This window comes from Macrotis lagotis, chromosome 1 (assembly GCF_037893015.1).
Source record: "Macrotis lagotis isolate mMagLag1 chromosome 1, bilby.v1.9.chrom.fasta, whole genome shotgun sequence".
Taxonomy (NCBI): domain Eukaryota; kingdom Metazoa; phylum Chordata; class Mammalia; order Peramelemorphia; family Peramelidae; genus Macrotis; species Macrotis lagotis.
The window spans coordinates 235,715,318-235,738,025 of NC_133658.1; the positions used below are offsets into that span (position 1 = coordinate 235,715,318).

General features: G+C 38.0%; 1 protein-coding gene across 1 annotated transcript in view; it reads right to left on the reverse strand.

Moving 5' to 3' along the window:
- LBH (LBH regulator of WNT signaling pathway) overlaps positions 1-1,518 on the reverse strand; it is a 36,663-nt gene extending 35,145 nt beyond the window's left edge. The window contains exons 1-2 of the mRNA XM_074209777.1: positions 1,459-1,518; positions 1,212-1,331 (exon numbers count right to left, since the gene is read on the reverse strand). The gene's annotated coding sequence lies outside the window, so the exon portion shown is untranslated. The remainder of the gene's footprint in view (positions 1-1,211; positions 1,332-1,458) is intronic.
- Between the last annotated feature and the right edge of the window lie 21,190 nt (positions 1,519-22,708).

Sequence of the window (22,708 nt, forward strand, 5' to 3'; positions counted from 1 at the left end):
GGCAAGGACAGGATATTCTGATGCCCAGCAGAGCCAGTCCAGCAGGAGTAAAAACACATTTACCACTTTGGGAACCTGTGAGCTTCTTAAAATATCCGAATCAATTAGAAGGGTTTAAAAAAAGTGATGTGTAAGAGAGGAGGATGTTTCCAAGTCAATTTTATGTGTGAAACTCATTTAATAATCGAAAATGTTGGAGGTGGGGAGAAGGAAAGAAAAAAACAAAGATTATCTCATCTAGTTCAATTCTCAACTCATTCTGAAACAAACAGACCTCCCTCGTGTTTCTCTTGAGTTCCTTATTTACCATTTGGGAAGCAGCTGCTGTGAATGGAAAGAACATCGCACCAAGAGAGAGTTCAGAACACCTAGCTAAGTCCTGGCTTTGGTCCAACAGGAATTATGAGCCCTGGCACACAGTAGGTATGCCTAATATACATTTGCTGAAATGAGAATTGAATTTTCTCACTCTTCATGCCAGCTCAGAGATATGTAGTCTGGCTCCCTTCCCTCCTCCAGGAAGAAGAGGGAAAGCTTTAATCTATGGCTACTTGCCTTGATCAAATTGGAAGCTATTTGGTCCCTTTGTTATTCTTTCCTTCTTTTATTCATATTGAGAGGCCTTTGAACCAAATGGAGATTTATAAGCAGGGACCTCGATGAGATCTTTCAGATCTAGGACTGAAAGTAAAACATACAACTGGAAACTGTCCAACACTCTCATGTCCAATTAAGGAAATATACACATTCTTGAATCTCTCTCGCTCTCTCTCTCTCTCTCTCTCTCTCTCTCTCTCTCTCTCTGTGTGTGTGTGTGTGTGTGTGTCTCTTTGTTTCTCTCTGTCTCTCTGTCTCTGTCTCTTTCTCTTGTTTCTGTCTCTGTCTCTGTTTCTCTATGGCTGTCTCTGTCTTTGTCTCTCTGTCTGTCTGTCTGTCTGTCTCTCTCTCTATCCACTTTCAACACATATACACAGACTGACAAAAAGAGAACTGAATGGTCTCTAGATTCATATTATATAATAAGATGCTCTGTAGAGAGGGAGTCAGCAAGCTATTCCCTTTTTTTCTTGGATTAGTATGAGAGAGGCTTCAGAATACTAATCAATCCACACAAGATCCCTACATCCCCAAGCTTTCATTCTCTTTACTCCCAGGCTTGACTAGCCAAGTTCTATGGTCCCAGCCAGTTATAAAAATAGGAAGTTACTTACACAAGTTTCTCTTGAGCAGCCAAAGCACTTTTAGTTTTCTTTTCGAGTGTGTAGGATACTAGGTAGCATTCTCTGAGGACAGCTGTCTCCTTGATGGCTGATTTCACACCCACTGCTCCTCTAAGGCATTAAAAAGTAAGTTATGCGTTGGGGACTGATTCCACCTGTACACTTCTGCCAGCTTGGTAACCCTAGCTAACAGAGGCTCACTTTCATCTCCAATGTATTTTCACACCCACATTAGTACCTGGTCTCAGGATCTGATAGCTATAGGTCCATATTATACCACACTACATTTAAGGCACTTATTTGCTTCTGTTGCCTGTGAACTAAAAGTAGAAATACATTAGTAAATAGGAATAAATATCTATGCAAAACTACTGGATTTTGCATGCCTTTATTACAGAGGTAGATTCTTTAATATTTACAAGAAACTAACTTAGTAATATTAAAAGTGCTAAAATATTTCAGCTATATGAAATTATTATTGGTATTTCTCCTCCAATAAGGTAGTTCTAAGCATATTGATTAGGTAGAATCTTAGAGTTAGATCTATAAGGGACCTTGAAGTTTGCTTAGTTCAGTCTCTTCCTCATATAGAAGAGGAAACTGAGATCCAGAAAGGTTAAATGACTTGAATAAGATGATACAGGTAAGGAGAGGCAAGAGTAAAATCCAGGTCCTCTGACTCTCAATCTAGCCCTTGTTGCCCTTAAACCAATCTTCACAAGTCACATTTGCCCTAAACAAAGTGTTACTACTGCGATCACCCCTTTCAGTAGGATGCGGTATGGCAAACACCACACCAAGAACCAGAAGCCCTGAGTTTTAATCCTGGCTCTAGTAGTCACTATATGTGACCCTAGACTAAGTGCCCTCCCCTACCTGAATCTTAGTTCCATCTCCTATAAAATTAAAGTTTAACAAATAATCACTACAGTCTCTTCTGGCTCTAAACTTCTAGTATTCTGGAGTCCCATTTTCACATCCTGATATTGTGCAACTTTCTTGGTAATGGCACACAATAAAAGGATAACTAGATTTGAGCCAAGAAGATCTAGATTCATGTTCAGCTTAATGGCTGTGTGACCATGGAAAAGTCACTTAAAGTCACTTAACATCTCTGAGGTTTTTTTTTCCCTCATTGAAAAATGGGGATAAACAATCAATACTTTTTCACAGGGTTGATGTAATCACATAAAAGTACATACAAAATACTTTTTAAACCTTAACATTCAATGTGATTGTCATCTTTCACAATTATTCATTAACCTATATAAGAATTACTGTTTTCAGATTCTATACAAGGGAATAGGGAAATAAAGGCAAAGCAAAACCAGTTTCAGTCCTCAAAGAGCTTATTACTCTAACCTTAAGTGCCCTCCTGATTCTCACTATGTCAGAGACCTAAATTTTTCCATGGACCTGAATTATTTCTTCATTTTCTACAACAGAATCCTTTGGATCAGGGCCCTAGATAGATGCCAGGTATGCTTTACCACTTTGTCCCAATCTCCTGGCTTTTTTTTAAGACTCAGCTCAAATCCAGTTTTATTCTTTGAAAAGTCTTTCTGAGTCCCATCTACAAAAGGCCTTTCTGGGTCCCCTCCTGCTTCTTTACTCCTTCCACTGCTATCTCTCATTTATACTATATGTATTTTGCCTATACATAGTTATTTGAATGTTGCCTCCTTGCTCCCTTCCCATAAAGATGGGAGTCCCAGGGGGCAGGGATGTTTTTACCTTTCCTAGTAGTCCCAATATGTACCACAGTGTTGGACACATATTAAGCACTTCATGAAAGCTTGTTAAGAGACTATCTCGAAAGAATAACAATATGATAAGTTAATTCAAACTTAGATATGAATATCTCTTTGATTTAATATGTCACTTGCATTTATAAAGTAAATGGAGTTTCTTAAATCAAAGCAATTCATCACTAACTATGGAATTCCCCCATTGTTGGGGGGGGGAGAAATCTTCAAATCAAACTATAGATAACCAGTAGGTTATCTGTCCAGAACATTAATGAAAATAATGCAAAGTGGTCATAAACTCATTAATTTAACATTTGAAGGAAATACAGAGATGATCCACAAATTTTACACATGAGGAAAATGATCTCTAAGGTGATTAAGTGACATGACCAAAGTCAAATATACAAAGGTATATTTTAAAGAAGATGCATTGGGGTGGCTAGGTGGCCTAGTGGATAAAGCACCGGCCTTGGAGTCAGGAGTACCTGGGTGCAAATCCAGTCTCAGACACTTAATAATTACCTAGCTGTGTGGCCTTGGGCAAGCTACTTAACCCCATTTGCCTTGCAAAAACCTAAAAAAAAAGATACATTCATAAAATCATAAGATTTAGAAATGGAAAAAACCTTACAAATGAGAATTTTGTGACTCAGAGAGTGACTGATTTTCAAAGTCATTTGTCTTTTAGGACCTCTGAAGATCTCACAATTCTAAATCTTGCAAAATCTTTCTTTTTCTCATATTCTTTTTCATGATCCCTCTAGAGGCTGTATTGATGGGAGTCTTGTATCCTAGATAGGACTTACTGAAACCATTTTTAGGGAACCTGTCACACCAAATGGTGGTGGGAGCAAGGAAAGGTGTGAATAGGTGGGTACTTCCATCCATTATTTTTCATCTGGAAGGAACAGAGATGTAAGACCCAATGCTGTATTCTACATCTCTACTCTGCAATGGGCCCCAGCTCAAGATCTAGTGCCGAGCAGCTCAGGTGAGCATCAACAACCTATACAAAGAACGTGTTGACATCATTGAGAAAGGAGAGCTATGAAACCCCAGAAGTCATTTGAGAGCCTAGATGAAAAGTGGTGAAAAGTGATAAAAGAGAAAAAGGTCAAGTGTCTCTTATGATTCTCAGTGAAGCAAACCCTACAGGGAAGCTACAGGATCAAGCGCAAATTTCAAAACTGAGTTGAGTTCTACATAATTCTGAGGTCTGCACATAGCCTTCTGAAATCTTGTAGGGAAATGGTAATGAGGTAGGCCCACTTTCCCAAGCTTCTCTTTCTGAGTCCTACCCTCAATCTAGAGGGTGAGGGAGAAGGGTGAGGAGGGGAAGAGGGTGTCACTAACAACTGAACCAGTCCTGGGACTTTCCTTGTCTTGTTGGGTTTCTGTAGTGATTTTCTTGTTCTTTCTTAGCAATACTTCTGCTCAAGTCCATAGTGATAGAGCATTACTTACATTGATCTGATCTAACTTGTCTCAAACATAGGGATGTCAATTCGGTCTTCTTTGATAATGAAGGCCAAGAACCATATTTTTTAGGAAAAATGAAAAGGCAAAAATAATAACTATAGATTGCATTTCCTTTAGACTAGCCTTGAATTTTGTGCATAAGGTTAGAAGTAGAACATAAACTCCTTGAGGACATGAATTGTTTGCTTTTGCAATTGTATCTCCTATATCTGACACAAAAGAGATACTTAATATATACTTATTTCAATTCAATATGAATTGAATTGTGATTGCTATTCCTCAAAAAAAGCAAACAATATGATCCTTTTATGGGAAGAATGTTCCATCATCTGCTTGACTGTTGATTGGTAAGATGAAGTTTGCCAAGGAACTCCTCAGATTAACCCCTGGTTCAATTGTCTCTTATAGAGTCATAAAGAGGTAGTATAATGTATTGGACAATGAATTGGGCTTAAAGCTGGGAAGATGTGGGTTCAAATTCTGTCAACAGAACATTTCTGAGCTTCTGATTCTTCATCTGGAAAATGAGGGGTGGCCTTCTTAGCTCTAAATCTAAGAGTCTATGACTTTAGAGGTAGAAGTTCATGAATGGGGAGGCTAAGTGGAGCAGTAGATAGAGCACCAGCCCTGAAGTCAGGAGTACTTGAGTTCAAATCGGACCTCAGACACTTAATGATTACCTAGCTGTGTGGCCTTGGGCAAGCCACTTAACCCCATTGTCTTGCAAAAACCTTTTAAAAAAAAGAAGTTCATGAAGCCCTAAACTTTTCACTTACAGGGGAGACAACTAATGCTCAGAGGCAGGGAACAGTCAAAGGTCCCATAAGTAGCTAGTTATAAAGTCTGCATAGAGAACTTTGGTCTGTTGATTCACTGGAATCAGGAAGACCTGGATTCAAATTGGGTCTCAGATTCATATCAGTTAGGTGACCTGGGGCAAAACACTTAATCTCTTACTGCTTCAGTTTCTTCATCTACAAAATGGAGGTAATAATAACCCCTACCTCCCAGGGCTATTTTTAAGCATAGAATAAGATAATACTTGTGAACCTTAAAGCACTATAGAATTAGTAACTATTATTAGAGAATCTATTCTACATTTTTTTAAATCGCAGGTTAAACCTCCTTTAATATCTTACTTCCTCCATTTCCAGGATCAAAATCCCCTGTTTATTTTTTCTTTTTTCCTTAAGAAAAGACAGAAACAGTGAAGTCAAATAGGAAATTCCCTGGATTTTGCCTCTTAGTCTCCACATAAAATAGCAACCATCACTTCCCTCCTCATGTCTGAGCTTATTCACCTGTCAAATGTGGGTGTGACCCACTTTCTGAATAGGGCAATGGGCTAGATCAGGGAGAGCACATTGGAGTAGAATCCAAAAATATGGGCTTGAATCCCAGCTAAGCTTTTTATTACCTGGGTGGCCTTAGGTTACTTGATGTTGTTAAGCCCTACTTGCCTCACTTTATAAAGTCAGGGAATTGTACTGGATGATTTCTAAACTCCTTTTCAAGTTTAAACCCAATGATTGACACAATAATTATATCAATGGTGACATCATCAGGGTCTGCATTGTGAATGAACTGGGAGAAGAAAAAAGGTGAAACCCACATAATGACATCACTTCTGTACTTTGTTAGCAAAAAAGACATAGAGGAGGAAACTATCCTTCCTTGGTCCAAGGAAAATCAAGTCAAGGCTATTTATTAGAAAGCAAATAAGTTTGGTTAAAATAAGTTAACTTCTATTTCCAGTGATCTAGACTGGTTTAACATTCTTTAGGATTATTATCAGAACCTCTTTCACCTTGTCAATTAGATGAACTATGTAGCTTTGTAGCCATGGTCAAAAATAAAAATTTGGACAGTGTAAACAAGTGTTGTAGTGTTAGCATGTTCTAATTCTACCCTCTTACCTACTGGGGCCATAGTCATTTTCTTCAGCACATTAAAGCTATTTTTTTTAGTTATTATACTGAGAAAGATTTCTTTCAAGTGCCTGCAAGTCACAAGATTTATCAATTGCCCTTTGGACACCACATGTTCACACAGGCACATATTTTTACATGCCAGTGGAATCTCACGGAGAGGGCCAAGTTAAGAATCCCCACTACCACTACCACCTCCTCCTGCTTCCCACCTTTTGCCTAGTCCAGGTTGGGGGTGGGGGTAGTTAAGAAAATAACACTGGCTTTAATCCAAGAAATTGAAGTAACTCCTTCCCCTCACAATTCTCATTGTTATTTTTTTTGTTTTTGTTTGAGCTCCCATGGTTGGTCTTCTATATATGTTTTTTATATTTGCCAACTCCTTTTGACTTCAGGGGAACAGGTGTGATTGGTTGCCCTGGTGAACTGTATATTGCTGCTCCTGCCACTCCTGTCACAGTGACAGTCTTGTGTCTCTGCAGGTGTGCCTCAGCTGGCGTGTGTGATGGAAAAATCCACCATTCAGCCAAGAATCTTTATCATGGTATGCACAGGTCAAGATTGTCTGTCAGCTTCCAGAGTCTGTAGTCACTCATGACTTTGACCTCTTAGGCTTAACGTAGGCCATATTATTTTGTTTTGATACCCCATGGCTGCAGACATGATGTCCAGGGACATCAAGGCACCATTGTCCATATTTTGGCTTGTAGTAAGGGAGGAATACTTTCTAACATTTAGAACTTCCAAAAGTAAGATGGTAAGATACTAGATATCTTCTAGCAGAAGCTAGATGAAAATATTTTTTAGTACATTCACTACTGGAATATATTAATAATAATAATAACAGTTAATATTTAAGGTTTATAATGTTTACAAGCATTATCTCATTTGATCCTTACAACTCCCCTGAGATGTGGGTGCTCTTATTATCCCTATCTTACAGAAGAGGAAACTGAGGCAGACAGTGGTTAAGTGACTTGCCCAGAGTCACACAGCTAAAGTCTGAAGTCAGATCTGAATAAAGGTATTCTTGATTCCAGGATCAATACTATGACCTCTGTACCATCTTATTGGGTTTTTTTGTGTGTGATTGAGGGGATTCTTATTCTTTTATAATTTGAATTAGAGTAGTTCTGAGATATTTTCCAACTTTAAGATGCTTTGGTTCTCAGAGAGACAACCTGTAAAAAGTATACAGGACCAGACCTAGAGTCAGGAAGATCTCTGGTTTGAGCTACCAGTTCTGATAACCTACAAGCTGTTTAACTTCTCTAAACTTTATATTATTAATCTATAAAACAGATATGTGTAATATATATATATATATATATACATATATATATATATATATATATATATATATGGAGAGAGAGAGAGAGAGAGAGAGAGAGAGAAAGAAATATATAAAACAGAAATGAAAATGCCTGCTATACCTGTCTCAGAAGGTTGTCATGAGACTTAAATAAGATGAGGTCATCATAGAACTTTTTACCTCTAAAGTGTTATGTAAAAGTCAGCTATTATTAATGTGTGGCATAACCAAACTGACTCAGTAGCCATCAGAGCCCATGTCTGACAAATGGTGTCCAAATTCTATTGAGGTGAGTTAATGGTTTAAAGGTATCTTTGTTCCCTGAATTTTTCAGTGTTTCCTTCATAGCCAAGATCAGTCACAGCATAAAGCCAAATGGGTAACTCCTTTGCCCATGATGTCAACAGGCATAAAATGTGCTTGGAAGCTGCCTCACGGAAGTTGGTTTTGCAAGGACACATTTCAACCTCCTACAGTATTACAGGATAGATTCAGTCTGGTTATCTACAACCTGACTGCCCCCTTAGACTGGACTGTCTTTTCCCCACAGACCTGAGAAGCACTCCAGAGATATAATTCTAATCTGATCCATTAAAGGGGACCTTTGCAGTTGTTTTTGGAAGCAAGTTTGACCTATTTTTCTCTGTAACCATCTCTACTCAGATCAGATTAGATGAGATCAAGAATTCACTTAATGGATACCCAAAGCCCCTTATTTGGCAACCACTATTTATTCAGAGAAAATTTTTTTTCACAAGTGGCAATTGTCACTAAAACTGTCTTGATCCATGCTAGGGGTTCTTTACCTGGGATTCATGAACTCCTTCTTCCAAGAGATACATGAATAGATTTTCAGAGATATCCATAAATTTGGATGGGGAAAAAATTGGCATCTTTATTTTCAATGAGCTCTTATTAAAATTTAGCCTTTCAACTACTCAAAACATTATTTTGAGAAAGGATCAACAGACTGCTAAAAAAAAAAGGTCATGACATAGAAAAGGACATCTAGCTCTCTCTCCTCTTTGGGTATGTTACTTAGAGGTATTTCCAGAATACTCTTAGAAATCAGGTAGGAAGCAAGAGATATATGAAATTCAATTTAATCCAATAAGTATGCATTAGACATTTACCTCATTCAAGGTACTGGGTACTATGCTAAAGCTGGGATTTTTCCTCTTCTGTCTGCACTTGGGATTTTTACTGGTGTGGGGAACTCCCAATGTTAAAAACTGCTGACTATGCAGTTCAGCAACTCATCAGTGTGGTACAGTGGGAAAAGAAATGTTTCTGGAATCAGATGACCTAGTTCAAATCCTTCCTCGAATGTTTACTCCTTATATAACCTTGGGCAAGTGAGATCCATTCCCTGGGGTTCAGTTTCCTCATCTGTAAAAATTAAGGGGCTAGATTAGATGACTTCTAAGAGACCTTCTATCTCTAGATTTAATTACCTTAGGATCATAGATTAGTTGGAGAAAGCTTAAAAATAATCTTCTCCAGTTCCCCATTTTATAAAGTGAGGCCGAAAGAATTTAAATGAGACTTGTCCAACATCACATGAGTGTTAAATGGTAGACTCAGATTTTGAACTCAATTTTTCTGATTCTAAATATCCTACTCTTTCTGCTACTCCTCATCACATGAGGCACTGAGAGACTACATGACCTAAACTAGAGAGAGAGAGAGAAATGGATGGATAGATAAATAGATAATAGGTAAATTGTTGGATAGAGATGATAGTGATAGAAAGTTAGCTGAAAGAGACAATAATTAGATAGAAATGATATAGACTTGATAGCTAGAGAGATAACTATATTTCAACATAATTTATTTCCTTTATAATCCTAGATTCTTTTTTTTGTTTTTGCTTTTAAAAGCATGATTCTGAAAAGGGAACGGGGTGGGGGGGGGCAGGCTTTGATATAAGAAAGTTTAGGAACATCCGACTTCGAGGAGATATCTGCCTCAATGAGTACACAGTTCCTCCCAAGCATTGAAATATTCATTATCATCCCATTCTAGGCTCTGAGGTTTTGTTGGGGTTTTTTTAACCTTTGACCTGTTAAAAGGTTTTATCAGTCACAATCTTGATCAGCCACTTAATCTCATATAGGTGACAAGCATTCATCCCCCAATGGGTACCAACCCAGATTTATTCTTCCTTCTGCCAATACACAGCCCACTATTATCAGCTGCCCTCCTGGTGTTAACCTGTTCAGTGACTGAGACAACCAGAAGAATGAATACTTCTTGTTTACTCAGCCAGGGCAGATAAGGTTTCTCATCACTCCACCTGGAGGCCTATGCCAAGGTAAACTTTCTCCCTAGAATCACTCCCTGACTGGAAAATGTGTCAGTCTATTTATTTCTCACTCCCACTGGAAAAAAAAAGAGGAGGGGGGCACTGTAGGGACTGGCCATGATGTCATTCTTTCCACGGAATTTCTTAGAACGTGTTGCATTTCACAGTGACTTCCAGGCCCTGCTTGGGTTACACAGCTGTACACGGAAAAGAACAAGTCCTTGGCTAGAATGGGAAAGAAGCGGCTTTTCTTCCTTCTTCCATCACCTCTACCCCTCCACTCCCCACACTCCTTCTCTAGCAACTATAGCTCCTTCTTGGGTTTTGTCCCATTGAGATTCTTTATGCTCTGCCCTTGGGAGGACCCTGGAAACCAAGAAGTGTGGGAAAGGTTTCTTTTCTTGCCTAAGGGATGCAGACTACAGCTGGGAAAACAGGCATTTATTGATGGAAATGGCTGGCAGGTGCTAGGTTTATCTCTGAATCTACTCTCAGGTACTGGAGAGGTCTTTATTACCACTGAGTTCAGGCTCTCACAGTCCAGGAAAAACTGGCTGGGATTTTTTAGAGCAACCCATCCCCCCCCACACACACACACACATAGAGATAAGTAAGGGGGAGTAGGTACTTGCCCATGGCCCTATAAAAAGGTCAATAATGGAAGAGAGTGTATTACTTTAGCTCTCATTCATTTCCTATTTCTCCCTCTATTTTTAATGCCTTATTCAATCATTCCAAATTTCTTTGAAGATTCTTCTAGATTCCACCCCTTACCACTAAAGCTTATTTTTTGGGCAAAAGACAATATGAATACATAAGCAATATACATAGTAATTGATGTTGGGTTTAAAATGGGGATAATAACATCTGTTGTACCTAGCTCATAGGGTTATTGGGAGGATCAAATAAGGTAATATTAAGTTGAGGAGAGGTAGACCTGAAACAGTGACTCTGGTGGATCCTAAGAGCCAAGAACATCCTGAAAATGTAGCTAATGTTTGCCTTTACCAACACTCTAGTTAAAAGCTATAATTGCTTGATAATCTTGTTAAATCTCTCCAGGAACAAATAAGTCTTGCTTATTAAACATAGGTCTGGAGAAGCTGTCAGTCAGAGGCCAGTCAAGAGTCAGGACTTGTTGAGATGACCTCTTTAGGAACCAGGAGGGGCAGGGCCAGAAGATTATGACTCAGCTGTGGTGGCAGCCAAGGAAGAGTTAGCCTTAATTGCTCCTTATGGTGTCATTGTTCTGGCTTGTTCTTTGCTTAATTTACCCCTGACCTGCCAACCAAAATCTCTTCTCTTGCTTATCAATCCACAGAGTCCTCCATCTCCCAAGCTTTACAAAGTCCCCCAAACCAGTTGCAACAAATAATTCAGTTCTCTGACAACTGATTTTCTGTCCCAAGCAGGGATAGTAATAGAATACAATGTAGGTGAAACATGAGATCATCTTCTTGAAGGAAAAACCCAGGCTACTTCCCCAACAGACAGTATCTTGCCATCCCAGTTAATTTCTTATATCCCTGTCTCCCTAGGGGCACAACACTGACACCCTTACACTCAAAGGGCTAATCATTGATGGGCTTGAAGAGTGCTCAGCACTTCCAATTTCCATTTGTCCTTCCAAGAGCAGGCTTAACAAGAAGTCTGGACTTTAACCTTGACTCCCCCCCCCCAAAAAAAAACTGGATGGGACCACAGAGATCCCAGCCCTAGCAGATCTAGCCCTATGCCTAGGTAGGGCTGACAGTTTCTGAAAGTAAAATTTGAATTGCATTAAAGAAAGACCTCTAGCTTTAAGGATCCTCCATCCTCCTTTCCTCCCCACCCTCCTTCCAGTTTTCCAAGGATGCCAAAAAAAGGTCTACAATTAGTCTGTTCTGTGTGTTCAGGCCTTAAGGACCCCTATTAAAATGCAAATGTGTTATCTGGGCTGAGTCACTTAGGAAGTCATTATCAGCCCTCTGTGTCTGCAGATTAATAGTTTTATCAGCTTAGTTTCAGCCCCCTAGCCTGGGGCAGACAATGAGAGAAGAGGACTTTGGACCTGGATGTTCTGATCAGAGGAGATGAGACTGAGAAGAGTAGGAGGCCCCATCTGGGAAAACACAAGGTAATAGAATGTTTGAGACATATGAAAGGAAGGAGTCACACTTATACAATAGTTTACACTTAACAAGAAGGAAACTGGTATAGGGATAGAACTGTAGACTTGAGGGTCAGGAAAATGAGTTCAAATCCTGCCTCAGACACTTATTTGCTATGTGACTATGAGAAAGGTGGTCAATAAATAACTAAATAAACAAACCAATCAGCAAATAAGTAAATAAGTAAACATTGACAGGTGTCATGTTAGGCACTAGTGTGACAGATAAAACTGAAACTGTTCTCAAGGAGCTTACCTTCTTTTTGGAGAAAGACAACATGATTATATAAGCAAAATAAATATATAGTAATTAGCATGAGTTTTTTTAAGATGATAAAGTCATTTAATGTCTTAGAAACTTTTTCATCTTCTATAAAATGGGGATGATAACCTCTGTCATACCTAGCTCATAGAGTTATTGGAAGGTTCAAATGAGGTAATACTAATAGAACTAAAATGATATATAAATGTCAGTTATTACTGTCATAATGTTTGATCTTCATAATAGCCTTAAGAGATAGATAATGTATTCATAAACTTTATCTCTATTATGAGATGAGGAAATGGAGTCCCAGAGAGGAAAGTGACAGCCCAAGGGCAAATAATATTTGCTGTATCTAGGAATTGAACCCAGGACTTCTTACAACAAATTTTCTGCTCTTACCACTGTATAGAGATCATCTAGAACAATTCCCTCATTTTACAAGAAAGAAACTATGTCCCAGAGAGAAGTGACTTTATCAAGAGTCCAAATGCTGCATTGAGGGAATAGAATCCAGAGGCAATTAGGTGGTGCAGGAACATAGAGACCTGGATAGAGAACTAGAGGACTAGAGTTCAAATCCTACCTTAGACACTTTCTAGTAATATGATGCTGGACAAATCATTTGACCTCTCTGTGCCTCAGTTTCTTCTTCTGTTAAATAATGATAATAATCAAGTAGGGAAAGGGAGAAGATACCAAAAAAGGCATGTAGGACAGTGAGAAATAAATCTTATCTATCTGACAAATTTTCCAAATCCCTATTTCTTAACCCTGGCTCCAGAATTCCTGATGATCCATCTTGCTAGTCTTTTGCTGCTCTCTAGGACTATATGAAGAAAAGTTTCCTAGGATCTGAGTGTTAGAAATGAGATTCTTCACTTTTATTGTGGGGATGTCCCTTTAGCTTGTCAGACTGTTTGGTGGAAAATGAGTTGTGTATCCAAGATGACCCGCATCTTCCTCTCTTAGAGCTACAGCAGAACAGTTAGCAGCCAGAGGCAGAAGGGCAGCTGGCATCAAAGGAGTAAGGGGTTAAAGCAGGGAGTTGGGAAAGGGAGTGCTCCAGGCCACGTTTCTAGATAGTGAGCAGCAAAGAATAGATCGCAAAATCTTTTTGATACAGTGAATGACTGTTTACCTCATGAAATATCTCTATCTGAAATAACTTTCATTTATGTCAAAGAGATGTATGGACCATGTGGCTCCTTGTTTACTTTGTGTCAATGCTTCTATAGATTCAGATTCCCACAGTCATTGGCAGCTGGGTATAGTCAAGGAACTAATAAAGGTGTATTAGCACCATATCCTCAGGTGATCAAGCCTGGGTGTGGGTCAATCCAGGTGCTCAAACTTTCAGATGTGGCATAGGCTGATACCCTATAGGAACACATGGCATTATTGCCATTTCAAAGATGAGGAAACTGGTGAGCCAGGTAAGATCTCTTTATAAGCAGAGCAGTGTGGCATCATGGGTCTGGAGCTCCATGAGTGACTTCACCTGTATATCTAGATTTCTCTGTGTTGTGGTTCTCTAGGGATGTCTTATTTGTTGAGTTGTGAGGAGTCTGAAATCATGAACACAGGAAATACTGAAGTATATGAAAAATAAAGATTGTTAAATCAAGGCAGTTGCAGTTACATACTTGATATCTATTACCTTCTGAGCCCTGCTAGAGACTTCCCGAATGTTCTCAGTTCCAAGACTATCAGTCAAAGATGGAAGGGACCTATCACTATTTCCCAGAAGAACTCCAATCCTGTCTTGACTTATCTCCCAAAGCCTGGCAGAGGAACACTGACAGTGCCTTTTCAGAGAGTTTTCAGATAGATTATGTCAACTAAAGTAGGAACTATCTGAAACCCTAGGTACTTTGATGCCATACTACATAATAATTGTTGTTCAATTGTTTTCATTTATGTCTAACTTTTCATGATCTCATCTACTGGTGTTTTTTGTTTTGTTTTTTGGTAAGTATACTGGAGTGGTTTGCCATTCATTTCCTTTATCAGGTCTTTTTAGAGATGGGGAAACAGAGCTAAACAGGGTTAAGAGACTTTGCCAGGGTCACAAAACTAAGTGTCTGAAGTCAGATAAACTAATGAACTGACTCCAGACCCAGTACTCTATTCATTGTGTCACCTAGCTGCTCAATAATGACCTATGTCCATATCTTGCTTTATAGTTATGCAGAACTAAGGATCCATTTTAATAATATAACATAGTAGAAAGGGCATTGAGGGGCAGCTAGGTGAGGTGGTGCAGTGGATAGAGCACCAACCCTGGAGTCAGGAGTACCTAAGTTCAAATCCGACCTCAGATGCTTTCTAATTACCTAGCTGTGTGGCCTTGGGCAAGTCACTTTAACCCCATTGCCTTGCCAAAAAAAAAGAAAGAAAGCAATGAACTTGAATTCAAAGGCATAGAGAACCCATTCTTGGACAGTAGTCAAGGCATTTGTCCTTTGTGACCTTCAGTTATTTCTTCGGTAAAATTTCTCCTCACATTGTTGTGAGAAAGGCAAGAGGCAGGATGATGTCAGAGATAGAGTGTTAGCCTTGCTTGGACTTGTGTTTGTATTTCATTTCAGAGGTTGTGTGACCCCAGGCAAGATATTTAATTTCTCTGAATCTCAGTCCCTTTATACATGAAATAGGAATAACAATAGCACCTACTTCACAGATTGGTGTGAACCTCAGAGGGTGTAAATCTCTTTGTAATACTCGGTAAATGTCAGCTATCATTACAGATAGTCCTCAGTTTTATGTAAGTAGAGGGCAGACCTCTACTTAAAGCAATTTTTACATAAAGTGAATAGTTGCCTGTGTACATAGGGTAGAAAGAAAAAGAGGCAGGAAGGAGGCCAACACATAGCTCAAGAACACATGGGGACCAGGGACAGAGAAACAAGAGCATGAAGAGGAGCATGCTGAGGCCAAGGACAAACAGTTTTTGGGAGTGGGAGAGGACAGAAGAAGAGAGACAGAAAGAAGAGAGAGAGAGAGAGAGAGAGAGAGAGAGAGCATACTATCATATAGCATAGATGGGGTTGTTTTTCTGATTTTGTTTTTAGAATGTGGACTTCTTAGGTAAAGATGACTGTACATAGTGTAAATTTACATCAAGTGAGAACTGTCTGTCTAGTTATTACACTTTAAGAAAATGTAAACTGTTTTTTAAAATTTCACTGAGGAAAACCCTTTACCAATGTAGATTGGGACCTGTTTTACAACTTAGTTTTAGAGTAGCCTGTGAAACTAAGATATTGGGTGACTTGTCCAAGGTCACATAGCCAGGATGTGGCAAATGAACCCAGGTCTTCTCAATAACTTAATTGAATAGAAAGAAATGAATACATTAATAGCATTAATAACTTTATGAAGGGCGGCTAGAAGGTGCAGTGGATAGAGCACCAGTCCTAGAGTCAGGAGTACCTGGGTTCAAATCCGGCCTCAGACACTTAATAATTACCTAGCTGTGTGGCCTTGGTCAAGCCACTTAACCCCATTTGCCTTGCAAAAACCTAAAACAAAATAACATTATGAGATGTATTACCTATGATGGATATAGCTACTCTCAACAGTTCAGTGATCAAAGACATCCCTGAAGGACCTGTTATGGAAAACTGACATCCACATCCAGAAAACAAAAACAAAAACTATAGATTGTGAGTGATGTTTTATCCTTCATTCTCAAAGAAGAGCAGGATATCAGGGGAAGTGATGCCATAACTTGCACATGAATTGGATTTTAGTGAGGAAGTGCTATGCTAAGTCACCAACCTCACATTTTCTTCCATAGTCATCTGGGTCCAGTGGTCAGACATGAATCAGAATGATTGGAGATGGCCCTAGATGGGAGGCAATCAGGGTTAAGTGACTTGCCCAAGGTCACACAGCTAGTAAGAGTCAAGTGTCTGACACTGAATTTGAACTCCTCTCTTCTTGTTGGTTTGGTTTGGTGTTTTTTTTTTTAGATTTTTGCAAGGCAAATGGGGTTAAGTGGCTTGCCCAAGGCCACACAGCTAGGTAATTATTAAGTGTCTGAGACCAGATTTGAACCCAGGTACTCCTGACTCCAAGGCCAGCACTTTATCCACTATGCCACCTAGCCTCCCCAACTCCTCTCTTCTTAACTCCAAACTCTATCCACTGTACCACCTAGCTACTTGATTCTGGATGCAGAGTAAAGCATACTTTGTTCACTTTTAAAAATGTACTTTATGTTTTTTCTTTCTTTCTCATGGTTTTCCCCCCTTTAATTCTAATTCCTCTTTCTCAACATAACTAATATGGAAATATGTTAAACAAGATGGTACATGTACAACTCTTACCAGATTATTCACTGCTCTGGGAGGTGGGAGGGGAAGGGAGAGTGGTAGAAAATATGTGGAACTCATAAACTTGCAAATGAATGAATGTTGAAAAGTACCTTTTCATGTAATTGAAAAAAAATGAAATATTGAAAAAAGAAAATAAATGAACAGAAAAAGTCCCTAAGTGACTACTACATGCTAGGCATTGTACTAATTAATAACAAATCTAGTAGGTAGATATTCCTAGCCACAGTTTATAATGATATCTATGTAGCATTTTTAGTTTATAAAGAGATTTATAAAGAGATTTACATTTTCATTTGATTTACATTCATTTGATCCAAATAATTACCCTATGAAATAAGTACTATCAGTATTATTCCAGGTTTTGTCAATGAGATAACAGAGTGGACAAGTGTCACAAAGCCAGTAAGTGTAGAGGCAGAGTTTGAACCCTCTCCTGCCTTCAAGTCCAAGACTCTTTAGACTATTCTAAACTTAAACAGAAGGAAATAGGATTGGAAAACTTAAGGGACTTTCCTAAAGTCACACAATTATTTAGCTGCAGAATTGGGATTCAATTGTGCATTTCTGGCTTTAAGTCTCTGGGCTTATTTTGCTCAATTATAAAATCAAAGTATGGTGGTGTGGTATAGAGGGGAGAAATCCCTAAGTCAGGGAGGACTTGAGTGCAATTCTTATTTCCTATGCTTAGAAATTTATAAACCTAAGTAAATCATTTAACCTCTCTAGGCCTCAGTTTTTTCATCTGTAAAATGAGTGGGCCTCCTTCCAGCTATAGATTTATGATCCTATAACCAGATAACAACTTAAGGCCTTGCCAACTTTAAGGATCTATGATTTTAGGCCCATGGGAAGGTAAAGAATGATCCAAGGGTCTTTTTTGATAGTTGATCCCTTATCATTCTGCAAATGAGCCTATTTGAAAGTTTCTAGCTCAGATGGTAGCTCCTAAGTGTTGCTACCCAGCTCTAGGCAGCTCAGTTACAGTTGCTGGTCACTTATGCTTCACAGCTGTTGCTATGGGAAGTAGAGCATTCCCCTGGGAAACAAGACCCAGGGAGGTAAAACAGCTCATTCAAAGTCCTATGGCAGGTCTTCAGGATAGGGCTGGCCCTTGGCAACAGCATGGAAGGAGGAAAGTTTGTTTGCTTTACTTCTACTCCCTTCACTTCCTTGTAGGATCTATGTTACCTCACCATGCCAAATCTGACCTCCCTACCTCAGTGTCCAATAATAATCATAAAATATTATGGCTAGAAGATTTTATCTAGTTCAATTGCTTCATTAACAGATAAAGAAATTAAAGACCAGAGAGATTATGGGACTTGCCAAAGCTATTTAATGATATGACTCCAAACTCCTTGACTTCTTACTTTCTACTTTTTGTAGTATACCAGACTGAGTATTTGCTGATTTCTTAACCCTGCCTTACTCTTCCTCCAGAGCTCCCTGAATTGAAACCAGCCTATCATCCTTTCAGTGTAATTGCTGTATCACTGATAAACTGATCCCTATTAAGCTACTGATATGCTAATGAGAGGACTACAATGTTGTTTCTTAGTAACAGTCATGCCTATTAAATGGAGCTTCTGGAGATAACCTAACTAGGAATGGTGAAAATGTTTATCTGACATGCATTTAATAAGAGTGGATAAATATGTCAGAGTCTTACAAATCTAATCAAAAGGGTTTTAAATTGAAAAGGGAAATGGTGGTGAGGGGGATGATGGTGATGGTGAAAGAGGGAGGAAAGTGTCTACATAGACCTACCAAGCTAGATACCACAAAGATAAACTACAGTGTAGGAAAGATAGTGGTAGAGATGTCCCGAGATTCACAGGAGATAAAATCCAAGAAAAAAGCTAGCAATGTAAGCCATGGCTTCAGAGACATACACATACAAATACATATATAAACACACACACATATATGTATATATACATGCATATATTTATACACAAATACACAAAGAATAGATTAGTAAGAATTGACAGGACATGAAGCCTGGATTCAAAAAGACCTGAGTTTAAATTTTTTAATCATGTGACTCTTGGCAAATCACTTAAACTTTTGAGCCTCAATTTCTTTCTTGGTAAAATGAGAGGGAAGGATTTGATGACTTCTGAAATCTTTTCTAGCTTGAAATCTATTATCCTAAAATAAGGAGACCCATTTGATATCCTAGTCTCATCACAGAGTCTTCACTGAAAAGCAAAATGGTAGGGCAATCTTGTAGGAATAGTATCTGGGAGGATAAAGATTGAGACTAAGGGGGAAAGCTATACACAACAAAAATGAATTTTTATGGTTATTCTGGAGACAAGTCAAGAATCTTGTCCCCTGCCAATGTTTTTGTTTGTTTGTTTGTTTTATTGGACCTTACTCTTAAAGCTATCAATTCCTCAAGGAGAAAAAAAAAAGGATTAAAATATTGCTCCATAGTATGAATTTTCTATGGCACATAATTTTGCTGTTTGTTGCTTCACTTTAATCTCCCCAGGATTATTTCTACCCATTTGCCATGAAATGTTCTCCCTGGGTCAATGCCCTCTCACTTTTTTGATCAGTTGCCCCCAAGACCTTTGATTTCCTTTCTCCTAACAGGACACAATCCATGGAAGCACAACACTTTCACAGAGGTAATGGTGTCTATGAAATATAATCTCCCTGTAGATTAATTATATCCATTGTAAGGTCCCCATTTCCTGTTATAGAATATTTTTTGGCTTCTATAGGAACACTTTTCAGTGAGATCTCCCTCTTACCTTTATTTATTATCATTTTCACATTCCCCTTTGTAACTTTATCCATTCTCCTGTGTGCCCTCTTTTTCCAAGAAACTACAAGACTTATTTTTCTTCATTTTTTTGCCAGCAAATAAGATAATATTTGAAAAGCACTTAGCACATATCTGACACTTAATTAATACTTATTCTATTCTCTTCCTTACCATTGACTTGATTAGTGTACATCACATTTTCCTGTCTCCTCTTATTTGGGATGTTTGTAAAGTAAACGATTTATCGTATCTGGTATCCTTTGGAGGAATGCTTCAATGCTTCTCTTTTATTGGATGTTCATTTTTTTTTCATGGATGATTAGGTTCAGGTCTATGGGGAATGTAACTCAATTTGAGTTTCTTGCTCTTGTTATTCCATTTTCCCCCCTGCAGTTTCATATAGGTAGAGAACAGTTTTGTGTTATTCAAATGAATTCTCCTAAAGATGAGCTTTTAAAGGACTTTTGATTAGTCACTTGCAAAATTTATTAAAATTGGAATTTTTACCATTAAAATTGCTATTTCCCTATATTGGAAGTACTACCTTGTGTCTTGAAGTTTGGAACATAAAGTTCATTTTTTTTAAGGAGCAATATGAGGATTCTTTCGACTGATATTTTGTTTTCTGTGTTCATAAGTTCTAGGAAGTTTTCTTGTGTTATTTCTGGCATTATGGTATTTACATATTTTGATTTCTCATGCTTTTCTGGGACATCAATAATACTTTGGTTGCCTCTATATAGCCTATCTTCAGGATCAGTATGTCTTACTTGTGGAGATCTTGTGTACTGTTGACTTTCTTTTATCACTGATTTTTCTTTTCATCTTTTATATTGTCCTTTATTTCTTTTTTATTATTGTTGTTTTATTGATTTTTTCCAATTACATGTCATAAAAGTTTTTCAACATTAATCCATTTGCATATTAATGTTACACAGTTTTCTACCACCCTCCCTTCCAATCCACCTTCCCTCAGTGGCAAACAGGTTGGTAAAAGTTATATGTATACATTTGTGTTTAACATGTTTTGCAAATTATTCATTTTGTATCCAAGGAATTAGGACAAGGGAAAAGAAAAGAAAACCTCGAGATAGGAAGGAAAACCATCAGAGAATTTTCTTTGCTTCTTTTTTTTAAGTTTTTTTACAAGGCAGTGGGGTTAAGTGACTTGCCCAAGGTCACACAGCTAGGTAATCATTATATGTCTGAGACCAGATTTGAACTCAGGTTCTCCTGATTCCAGGGCTGGTGCTCTATCCACTGTGCCACTCTATCCACCTAGCTGCCCCCAGAGAATTTTTAAAAACATGAACATGGTAGCCATTCAGATTCTGTGTTTTGTTTTTATTTTTATTTTTTGTTTTTTTCCCCTCTGGATGTAGAGGAGGAATAGGGAAGGTAGGACTGAACTTCAAAGCTATGTTGTTCATCTCCATATAAGTAATTCATTTTTCACCAATCTCAGTCACTGCCCCCAAATGATTTCTAAGGCAACAAAACTGGGCTCAGCTGGTTGCCAGTCTTCTTTCCATCAGGTCTGGTAGAGCCCCCTTAACATGGCATCTATAATAGGTCTACCAAGGTTGTCCTAGATCTCTGAACTGTTTGAGAGGAGTTGTATCTATCATAGTTGATCAATTCACAAGGTTGCTGTTAATGTGTACAATGTTCCCTTGGTTTTGCTCCCTTCATTCAGCATCAAATAGTGTAATTCTTTCCATGCTTCTTTAAAGTTTGACCATTTCTGGTTTCTTATAGAGCAATAGTACTCCATAATATTCATATGTCATAACTTGTTCAGCCATTCCCCAATTAATAGATATTCCTTCATTTTCCAATTCTTTGCCAATTTCTGTGCATTATCAATTATTCTTCTTTTGTTTCTGTAGATTTTGAATTCAAGCTTTTCAATTCTGCTAATTGCTTCTATTGTGCAGGTCATAAATCCTGCTTTCATAATTATTTCTCTCTTGAACCATTTGGATCATCCTCTTATGTTTCTATTCTATTTTTGGAACAGGTTTCTTCATCTTTCTCTTTCTCATCAATATTGATTCATTTGCTTTTGTAATATTTGTTCATAATATCTAGATGCAGTTGCTGATCTGGAAGCTATATTCTTTTCTAATATTAAAATTTTGCCTTTTATTTTGTCTGCTAATTTTTGAGGTCTAAGTGAATTTGTTTTTCAGGAGATCTTTGGTAATTTCAATCTTTTTCTCCTTGAATTTCCTCTATTGCTCCCTTTCTGGCTCCTTCCCCTTTGAGCCAGTATCTAGAGAAGGTAGAGGAGGAATAGGGAAGGTGGGACTGAACTTTAAAGCTATGTTGTTCATCTCCATGTAGGCAATCCATTTTTCACCAATCTTGGTCACTGCCCCCAAATGATTTCTAAGGCAACAAAACTGGGTTCAGCTGGTTGCTAGTCTTCTTTCCATCAGGTCTGGTAGAGCCCCCTTCACATGGTGTCTTGCTCTAATTCCCTTTGTTCCTCAAGTCTCTGACTGAGGACTGTTACAACATAATATACTGTCATGTTGTTGCTGCATGACAGAATTATATTTCCCAATTTTCATCTCTATGCCACAGGGTATGAGGAACAGAGTTGAGTTCTGTTGCAAGTCAGTGGGTCAGGTTATATAACATAGCCAGAGCCTGGTTAACAGTGGTTCAAGGGGTACAGAGGGAGTTCTTATGGATTAGTGATAAGTATTTTTTGTTATTAATTAGTTGAATTATCTTTTTGGGGTCCTTTCATGGTGTTTCAGATCATGAAGACTCCTGAAATTGCTTTATCTCTTGCCTTAAGCATAATTTCTATTTTAAAGACATTTGAAATTTATGAGGATTGGAAAAAACATCTAGTTCTCTATATTATTAGTTATATGATCTGAACATTGTTTATTTATTTGTTTGTTTACTTATTAAAAGTTTAAAGAAAGAATCAGAGAGAGATTTCAATACTCAGAAGCATGCTGATAAATGTTTAATAGTTACTACTCCAGGAAAAAAATATATATTGTATAATTTTAAGCTTAATCTACATTATTAACATTTTCTCTAACACATTCTTTAATTTAGATATAACACAAGATACTAAATAAAGCCCTGATTTTTAGCATTTGACAATTTCTGAAATGTAAATGTTCACAATGAAAATGTAACAGTAAGCTCTCATATGTCAGT